This window comes from Myodes glareolus, chromosome 2 (genome assembly GCF_982192425.1).
Source record: "Myodes glareolus chromosome 2, mMyoGla1.1, whole genome shotgun sequence".
NCBI classification, from domain to species: Eukaryota; Metazoa; Chordata; class Mammalia; order Rodentia; family Cricetidae; genus Myodes; species Myodes glareolus.
The window spans coordinates 70,783,148-70,793,699 of NC_142027.1; positions in this window are offsets into that span (position 1 = coordinate 70,783,148).

Genomic DNA, 10,552 nt, shown 5'->3' on the forward strand with positions numbered 1-10,552 from the left:
CGAGACTGGGTGTCTCTGTGGCTTTTGAAGCCTGTCCTGGAATTCACTCTATATACCAGGCTGGCCTCGAACTCACAGAGATCTGCCTGTCTCTGCCTCCCAAGTGCTGGGATTAAAGGCGTGCGCCACCACTGCCTGGCCAAAGGGTACTCCTACTCACTCACATTCACTCATTCCCATATACAGGTGCCTACTCTGCTTGTAAGACTTTAAGACAATTCTGAAGCCATTTCTGGCAATTCCAAACCCTCTCAGCCTCTTTGCCTCAGTGCTTCCCCTCCTCCCCTGGGAACCAAGGACCTAACAGCTACACATGCACTTACTCAGTTCCTGAACAATTACCCATACACGTATGTTTTGACTCAGTCCCCTGGGAAACGGGGTCAAAATGACCTCTTACCTCATCTGATCTGACAATAGTTCTCCAGTCAATTATTGATATTAGCCCTTTTCGAACAAGCCAATCATAATGGTCAAGGAAAAACCCCTCTTGTTTCTATGGGGCCTTCTCCTTTAAAAGTAGACTGTACCAGCTAATCGGGGTCTCTCGGCTTCCCGAATGCTGAGGGACCCTGTCATGACAGAATTAATAAAATCCTCATGCTTTTGCATCTGCTGTGGTGTATGAGGTGGTCTCTGGGGGCAACTCCTTCTCGGGTTGGACACTAGAGTCCAACATGCTTCATGTCACCGAACCATGACACAGAGAGCACACAGGAGTAGGGGGAGACCAACAGTTAGCCCAGGGGAAAACCTGGACCAGTTGTGCCTGTGTGAGGTCACTCGTGATTTGGATGGGAGCCAGAAGGCTTCTGCATTGAACACTTGGTTGCCGGGGTAATGTTCAGAGATGGGACTTAGTAGAAATCATGCGACCATGAGGGCTCCAAACTAAGCAAGGGGTTCTCCACTGCTGGATTTAATGGTACTGTTGATAAGTGATGGAACCTAAAAGGTAGGGTGTGGTTGGAGAAACTGGTCTACTGAGGTGTGCTTGGAAGGCAGGTGTGCTCTTCCCAGGCCCCTACAATGGGTCAGATAACCGTGAACCGATTCATTTGAAGCTGTGAGCTACAAGAACTCTCTCTTTTGTTTTTCTCAAGTATTTTGTTAGACCAACAGAAAAGAACTGGGGCGGGGGCACAGAACTAGAAGATACATTTCGAATGGACTGTGTCTTTATGTTTGGGCTGCATGTGTATCTGTATACCATGGATATGCAGTGTCCTCGGAGGACAGAAGAGGGCATCTGATCCAACTGGGACTGGGGTTACAGACAGTGTTGGGCTGTCATGTGAGTGCTGGGTCCTCTGAAAGAGCAACCCGTGCTCTCAACCACTGAGCCATCTCAGCAGTTCAAATAAAATAAATACCTAAAAGAAGGAAAATCTGAAAGGAGTACCGGAGCCCAGCGCTATGGCTGCCTACCTGCCATCTTACTCCCTGCCACAACGGTCATGGACTCACACTCTAAAACTGTAAATCCGCCCCCAATTAAATGCTTTCTTTTATAAGTTGCCTTTGTCATGGTGTTTGCATAGCAATAGAACAATAACTAAGACACTCTCTATGGACTGCTGGTGAAAGAGGCCCCAGAGTCCCCTAAAACAACTCATGCTATTGTCATTGCTCTCCATTGCCCAACAGAGCCAGATGGTAAGATCCTGCTGCTAAAGACGCAACAGGGTGCAGGACTGACCTGGAATCTTCCTCCCTCCTGGCTAGCTTTCAAAGTGCCAGAAGGTGCTATGCAGACCACTGGGAAAGAAAACCATTAATGTTATCACCTGGTGGTAAATTCTGCACTCTGTAATACTAGCCTGCCAGGTAAGGTATACCCATTGGTGTAATAGTGGCACAGGGGTTATAGAGGTAACCAACTGCTTTTGGTTTGGATCTGAGGCATGTTCCATGGGATGGAATTAATGCTTAATACTGTAAATTCAGTCAAAAGTCAATAGCCTGGCTGGGCAGTGGTGGTACACGCCTTTAATCCCAGCACTCGGGAGGCAAAGGCAGGTGGATCTCTGTGAGTTTGAGGTTAGTCTGGTCTACAAGAGCTAGTTCCAGGACAGGCTCCAAAGCCACAGAGAAACCCTGTCTCAAAAAACCAAAAAAAAAAAAAAAAAAGTCAATAGCCTGGGAGGTTACAGATCCTAGGAGGGAAAATACTACTGTTATCTTGCTAAATGACATGTTAAACTGCCTTCCAAATATTTGTTTACACACACAGATTAATTCTGCTCTCCATCTTAATCAGAGAAACTTCTCTCTGTAGAGAACAGAAGTTAGTGCAGAGACTCATAACTGGTCAAAGTGCTCAGAATAAGTGACTATTGTGCTCAGTCATAAATAGGACATCTATATCATTGTCACCATCCCCAGGCTTAGGGAAAAGGGTTGGAAAGAACTTAAGAGACAGAGGATAGGGTGAAACACGATGAAATGCTGTCTTCTGGACATAACATGGCCGTTGTGCTCAGAAACTCACTGCACCTTTGGCTACCTACACAAGCCGCAAACAAAGCCAAGTCAACAATATCAGCCAACATTTCAACAGGCAGCACTAATGGGACTCAGTGGGTTTAAAAATCGGGGTGGGGTTAGGCTGGAGAGATGGCACACTGATTTCAGAGCACTGTTTTTCTTTCAGAAGATTCAGGTTTGGTTCCAAGTTCCCTCATGGTGGCCTATATCCATCCATAACCAAGGCTTTTTTTCCCTTAGAAACTCTGGAGTTTGGTGCTTGGTCTGTGGGATGGCTATTCCTGGTTGTCAACTTGACTCTATCTGGGATGAGCTATAATCCAGACAAGGAGGGGATACTTATGATCTGGTTCTTGAGGCAGGAAGACAACGTGCCTTTGATCTTGGATCTTGAGGCTGGATGACACACGCCTTTAATCTAGACCTTGAGGCTGGATAACACACACCTTTAATATAGACCTTGAGGCTGAATCTGGACCACACCTTTTGTTGGACGTCTCTATAAAAACAATGGAAGAAGGAAGGGGTGTTCGATTGCTTGCCCTCATCTCTGTCAGTAACTTCATTCTTTCTCTGAGATCCCTGCAGATCAGCTGAGAAACCCAGCCTTGTGGGACTGAGCAGCTACGAGATTCTTGGACTTTGCTTTCATAACCAGCTGCTGTTGGACTGCAACCTGTAAGTCATTCCAATAAATGTATATATATGTGTATATATTCTGTAAGATTGTGACTCTAGAGAACCCTTGCTAATACAGTGTGTGTATGTATTGCTTGGAATTTAGCTCAGTGAGAGAATACCTGCCTACCTACTCTATGTGAAGCCCTGACTTCCATTCCCAGTACAAAGAAAGAGAAGAGTGTCCGGGGCTCCCCAACCTTCTCTTCCTTTTGTCTGTGACAATCCAGTGACATATGATCGGGGGATTGTTTGTCACCATGAATGAAATGGCCAATAATGATTCACGTAAACCTACACCAATAAAAAAGAGCGGGCAGGAGAAGCCTTTTGTGGCTTGAGAACCTTCCTGACGCCAGGCGTGTGGCACGTATTGGGAAGGAAACACACATTTCTTCGGATTCCCTTGCAGTTTTACCTGTTTAATGTGCAGCTTCAGGCCAACGGGAGACACTACATACCCATTTACAAGGGAAGAGCATTACCCAAATAATGTTTGTCCCGAGATTTCCTCTCTGAGGGTCAGCCTAGGTTTCTGGGAAAACTGATAATAACTGAGATCACATCACCTCTGTGGCTGCCAGCTCACAGGCTGTGTCCCAGTTTAAAACCCCCGCGCAGTTCACGGTGGTCACGTTTGATCTCAGCACTTGAGGGAAGATGGGGCAGAGGCAGGCAGATCTCTGTTATTTCAAGGCTAGCCTGGTCTACACGCTAAGTTCTCGGTTAGCCAGAGCTACAGAATGTTTGTTTGTGGACCCGAGCTTCCCAAGGTAGGTTTAGCACAGCTCTTGACACATTCAGAACAAGGAAAACCACTGCACCTGAAGCAGAGATGGGTATCTTGGCAAAACATAGCTGCGAGTTTAGCTTGTCTGTGGACACCCTATATCACACACTGGCTTTTCTGATTTGCTTGTCTCTGAAGGTTTAGCTTTCAGGCTTTAAACTTAATCCCAGCGGACCTGAATTGACGTCTCTTAATTATGTCTGTGATCTAGTAAATCAATACCCTATTAGGAAGCTATTCAAGTATTTAAAATCTAGGAAATTATTACAAGAAAATTGCAACATGTAAGCCCTCACACGGGTTGAGAAACTGTTAATCTGTGCTGGGTATTGAACAGTGCTAGCTGGCATTCCACAAGCAGGACTGGGCTTTTGGTCCTATGTTCATTTGTACGGGGTCTCATGTATCCTAAGGTTGTCTCAAACTAGAAACTTTGAGGAGGTTGACCTTGACCTTCAATCTTTCTGTCTCCACCTCCAAGGGATTGTAGCTCTATAGTAATAACACTCAGTTTATACAGTACTGGGATTGAACCCAGGGCTCCTTCATTTCACAAAAGCTATACTAACAATCTCTTCACCCTGGACTAGGTTTGTTTTTGAGCCTTTCTGAACTAGATCATTCCCCAGGCTGCTTTCAGCTTTAAGGCTCTATGCCTTTAAGCAATTATCAGCAACATGTGATTTGAATAGCAGGTAAATAAAGGGCCAAGGCCCTTAGGCTTTCTGGAGTCCCCGGAGGTCTTTACCACAGGTTTGAACCAGTGTAGTGCTGTGAGCCTGTAGTCCTTGGGATGCTGGGGCAAGCAGACGTTCTGATGCACTTCCTGCTTATGTACGTCCCACCTACACGTGATCAGGCACATCTGGTGCAGCAGGGTCAACTGAACTCGTTTAGAGAAGTGAGAACACGTGGCTTGTTATCTGATATGAACAACAGGTTCCAGCATCTCAGGAGGTATCTGTCCTTGGATGAGGGGCTTACCTGTTGGAGGCATTTTTTGTTTGTTTGTTTGTTTGGTTTTTATTGAGGGGAGGTTTTGATTCATGGATCTCTTAGGCACAGTCATTAAAACTTAAAACATAGCTTTGGTTCTCACATTACCTCCGTCTCCAGGTGAGCCTGAATCCTCTTCTGGCCTCCACATGCACCAGGCACACATGAAGTGCACAAACACGCAGGCAGCTGGAAGTGTACAGGGTGTGGGGTGTCTCTGTGACCACCAAGGTCAGCGGAGTTTCCTACACTAGAGATAAGGCAGTTTGATTCAACACCAGGACTTAGTAGCTGGTGTTGGCTCAAACTTTGACCCCTAGTAGTTTATTTTAGGTATATTTAAACACAGCACAAATTGGAAAAAAGTTTCCTGGTGATAATTTCCTGGCAATAATCCCACTTGCACAGCAAAGCTTAAGACACGACTACATCTAAACTCTTGTACATCGAAAGTACAAGTGGCATTTTTCATAAAGACAGATTCTGTAGATTAACTGAGGAAACAGACTCAAGATAAACAAGTTCATGATGAAGGTCTGGGGGAGTATAGCACTATAGACTGAGACAAGCAAGCTCAAGATAAGGGTCTATAGGACTGGAGCCGGTAGGTGTGGCCTGGTCACACAGATAGTGAAAAGGTCACCTGGCTGTTAGCCTCGTGCATTCCCAAACTTTTGGGCGGAAAACAGGTTATACATCCTCTGTTTGAAGAGACAACCCTGTGTGTTTAACATTCCTGGTTTCCCTAATGCTTTTCTGTGAGCACAAGGGCCTACCTGCCTCCTATAGGTGTACATATATTTAATGCTAACACTTGGAAAGCAGAAGCATGCAGACCTCTGTGAGTTCAAGGTCAGCCTGATTCACATTCAAATTTTGCTGAATGTCTTTGGAACTTAAGGTGTCCTTCCGACTATAAATGATATTTAAATGATGGTGTTTGTGTAAGAAACATTTTTTTTTCCTGTTTGGATTCTGAAACAGGACAGTAATTAGGAGAAATGTCTCTGAAGAGACACCATGCTCCTTAAGCTCACCTATGTGTTCTTGAACTAGACATTCATGTTTGGATTTATAAATCTGCAGTGTGGAAATGGTGATGCTTCCTGGGTACCTACCTAATGTTATTATAATTGCTTTGCACTGCTATATAACTGGGGTGAAGCTGGGCCTGGTGGTATAGGTCTTTCTCCTCAGCTTTAATCCTGGGAGGGAGGCTCCAAAGTTGAAGGCTAGCCTACATCAAGACCCTGTTTCAAAATAAAAGGTGGCAAAGGTCTAATGTGGAGCTCAGCGGTGAAATGCTTGCTTAGCACGCACAAAGCCCCATATATCCAACCCACAGTATTGCAAATCATCATTGTCACCACTACCGTCATCACTATCATTGTCTGGGATGGGTATTAGGGATGTGGCTCAGCGGTCTAGCGCGTATCTAGTATTCATGAGGCTCTGGCTTTGGTCTCCAGCATTAAAACAAACAAACAAACAAACAAAAAACTTAGAGCAGGGCAAATAAACTTTAAAAAAGAAAACTCTGTGCATGTGAGTGTGTACACACGTGCAAGTGTGCAAAAGGACAACCTTTAGTGTTATTTCTCAGGTGCCATCCACTTTTGAGACATGGCTTCTCATTGGCCAGGATCTTACCAACTATGTCAGGCTGCCTGGCTAGGCAGTTCCAAGGATCCTCCAGTATCTGTCTTCCCAGGGCCGGGATTAAAAATGCAAGACCATCACATCTGTCTTTTTGTTTTTGTTTTTGAGACCGGTTTTTCTGTAGCTTTGGAACCTGTCCAGTAACTAGCTCTTGTAGACCAGGCTGGCCTCGAACTCAGAGATCTGCCTGCCTCTGCGTCCCGAGTGCTGGGATTAAAGGCGTGAGCCATTATCTAGTAGAGACTTTGGAAGAGAAGAAGACACTTGTACCCCAGGCTCCAGCAGATTTAGGTAGTCTTCCAAGGCTGCCTGTGCTGGAGTTGGCTGGCCCTCTAGCCCTCTAGGAGAAAGAAAGGAGAACAGCAAATGACAAGAGATGTTTAAGGCATTGCACTGAGAACAACTCGATGGAAACCATTTCCCACAGAGGCTACCATTATTTATCCTGTGACTAACAGTGTCTGCATAAGGAAGAAGCTGAAAGTTCATTCCTGGAGGGAAAACTCCCTACCCAGAGCTCTTCGTAGAGACCTCCAGCAGGACAGTTTCAGCTGGGATTCCCCAGCCCTTTCTGCTGGGTGTTGTAAGCCAGGTTCAAGGGTATTACTTTGGCTTGCTTTCTCAGTTGGGATACTACAGTCCAGAAGTGGGAGTTGGAGCCTTCGAAGCCAAAGATATTGGTGTTTGGGAGTCACCTGATGTAGTGTGAGGATGGAACCCTCATCCCCCCGTGGAACAATAAGTGCTCTGAACTGCTGAGCTGTCTGTCTGTCTTTCCAGTTCCTTTACCATCTTCTCAGTGGCTACTACCTGCTGCTTGTGGCCCTGGCTGCTGGGGTAAAGGACTCAATGGATAAAGTTTCCACCTTCTTAGAGGCTGTTTTCAGGGTCATATTTTCTGACCTTCGACTACTATATGCAAAGCATTCTTGTTATGCGGTGTGGGAGGTAAAAAGATGAAGACGATCTGACTTTCTTTACATTTTTTCTTTTATTATTAAATTGTGTGTGCATATGATCTATGTGTAGGGGCCAAGGGAAACAATCTACTGAGTGACTAAGCTGGGGTTTTCAGTTGCCTCTGGCATATTAAGGCATTTTCAACATAAGATATCTCAAGTTCGCAACAGATTTATCTGTCATTACATGCTGCGTTATAAACTCAGGAGCACCCGCATTTAAAAACAAGCTGAAAGGGCTAGCAAGATGGCTCGGAAGTTGAGAGCGCTGCTGTTCTTGCACAGGACCTGGGTTCAGTTCCACGTGACAACTCACAACCATCTGGAACTCCAGTTCTGTCTGTAATTTGAGTTCCAGAAGATATGACACCTTCTCCTGGTCTCTATGGACACCTGCGTGCATGTGTTACATATTACACACACTCAGGCCTACACGCCTACACATAAAGCAAAATCTTAACAGAACAACAAACTAAGGTTATTACTGTCTTTAAATTTAAAGATAAATTTAGAGCTAGGCCTCTAGCTCAGTGGGCTGAGCACTGGTCTGGCATATACCCATAGCACTGGGAAATAAAACTGCCCATACATTTCCTGAGCATGACGCTACACACTTACTACCCTAGCACTCCAGGGTAGGCAAAGGCAGAAGGCCGTCGTGAGTTCAAGGCTAGCCTGAGATAAAAAAAAACTTGGTGGCTCTGGACTGCGAGCCCAGAATGCAGAGATAGGAGGATTAGGACTTCAACAGCGACCTCAGCTACACCTCAGCGTTCAAGGCCAGCCTCATCTACCTTGTGATTTTGAGGCCAAACTGAGCAAAGGGAGACCCTGCCTCTAAATAAATGAATCGATAGATAAATGGAACTTTAAAAGTGTGGTATCACATGTGTATAATCTCATCACTGGGGAGGCTAAGACAGGAATGTCCCAAGTTGCAGTCTTACCTGGTTTATACAGTGTGACCCTGTTCTTTCCTTTCCTTTCCTTTCCTTTCCTTTCCTTTCCTTTCCTTTCCTTTCCTTTCCTTTCCTTTTTTTTTTTTAAGGCACTGCCTGTTGGCCTTTTGACCAAGATCAAATGCGAATAACAAACTTGTAGTTCAGTTCCAAGAGGTTTCAGCCCAGTTTTCTTCGCTGTTCACACGAACTATTTAAGTCTATCTAAGGAGTACAGTGGCAAACTCACGTGGCATGGAGTTCTCTACCTTAGAGCCCGCCTGGCTTGCTTTCCTTTGGTGGCAGCTGTTGTGGAGTTTACAGAACCTTGAGCTCTTTGGATTCTGCTTCCTCCGCTGGATTAGATGACAGGTAAAGCCAAGCTGGAGGCGTGTTTTGGACAGGCTCACTTTTGAAATGTGTACGAAAGAAATTCTTTGGCAGTAGAACTCCCACACTGCAGCTGGGGCCGGCAGTATTGCCTTAACTTACTAACTCTGTGGAGTTATCAATGCTTTGAGGGGGAAAAAGGTAAATAAAACCAAATGCCCTCCCCCAACCTACAAGGAAGCAACTGCCTTAAGCAAACAGAAGCTAACAGCCTTCTGGCTATTTAGATCTTGAGATAGTGACTTGAGGGTTACTGCGCTGAGAATCTACCTGAATGTGGTATTCGGGCTCCCATCTACCCTACCTACCTACTATCCTTTTAGTGAACAATCTTCTTTTGGAACTAGGGACCCTAAAGGAAACTCAGGAGGCCACCCTGGAGGCTGCGCTTGTCCGGGGTTTGCTCCAGCTGTCAACTCTGAAACTAGGCCACGGGTGACTGGCAGGCTCATAGGAAATAGCTCAAAGGTCAGGGGAAGCTTTTAACGACTGAGTATCCAGGAGGCCAGTGAGTGACAGGCTTCGAGGAGCTTCTGTGGAATGTGAAACAGGCACTTGGAGCAGCGGCCCTGGGCACAGAATGACAGGTGTCGAGATGTCAGCCTAGTGCTATGGCCCTGTGGAAGTGCTGGCTTTGCCCTTCTGTGTAGAAAGCCGCTCTTTAGGCAGGGGACTCATCCAGCAGGAGTGCAGCCGATCACGAGAGATGTCTTGCACTAGCTTTAGAGACCCGCTATAGTATTCCCAATAGGATAGCCTGGATGAGCAGACTTTGAATTTCTCCTTCCCTTCCCCCACTTCATGACTGAACCTAGAGCCTCACGTGAGATGAGCAGAGTAACTACCACTGAGCCACACCCCCCACACCTCCTGAAAGGCTCCTGAAATTCAACTCCTGGTCCTCCTACCTCTACCTAATTGTGACATTACAGATGTGTTTGGCACGCAGGGTCTTGCTAAACCATTCAGTTGACTTTGTGTACTTCCTTTGTGACCCAGGTATGTCTTGCATTTATACCCCCCTGCCTCAGTCCCCCAAGTGAGTGGAATTACAGGTGTGTGTTATCAGGCCTGGCTGCGTCATTTTAACCCGAAGATGTTGGGATTCCAAGAAGTGGGAAACACAAGTGCTTGCTCTCTCTCTCTCTCTCTCTCTCTCTCTCTCTCTCTCTCTCTCCTCTCTCTCTGGATAGAGACCGTTTATTAAGAATGGGAAAGATACTCCTGAGAATGGCTAAGCAGCTGGGGAAAGATATCGGTTCAATGCCTCAAAACACAGATTTTTATGAGATGTTTGTCAGCAAAGGCCATACCTTGTGCTCTTAAGAATGCCACTTCACTGACCAGTCACTGTACCGGCATTACTCTCGTTCGTCTCATTGGTCAGCAAAGGTAATTTCCAAACCAGTTTCACCCACAACTAACAGCTAATGTGTCACTCCACACATGGCAGGATGCCACGAACAGATGCCAGAGAGCTTTCTCTGTAAAGAGCCAGAAAGTAAGTGTTTTGCTGTGTGGCCCATGTGTCCCTTATCACAACTCCTCACCTCTCTCATAGAACAAACACTGCTACAGACAATGTAGAAGTGAGTGAGTGTGGTTGTGTTCCAGTAAACTCTAGAAAGTCAGTACATTGGATGAGGCGTAGCTCA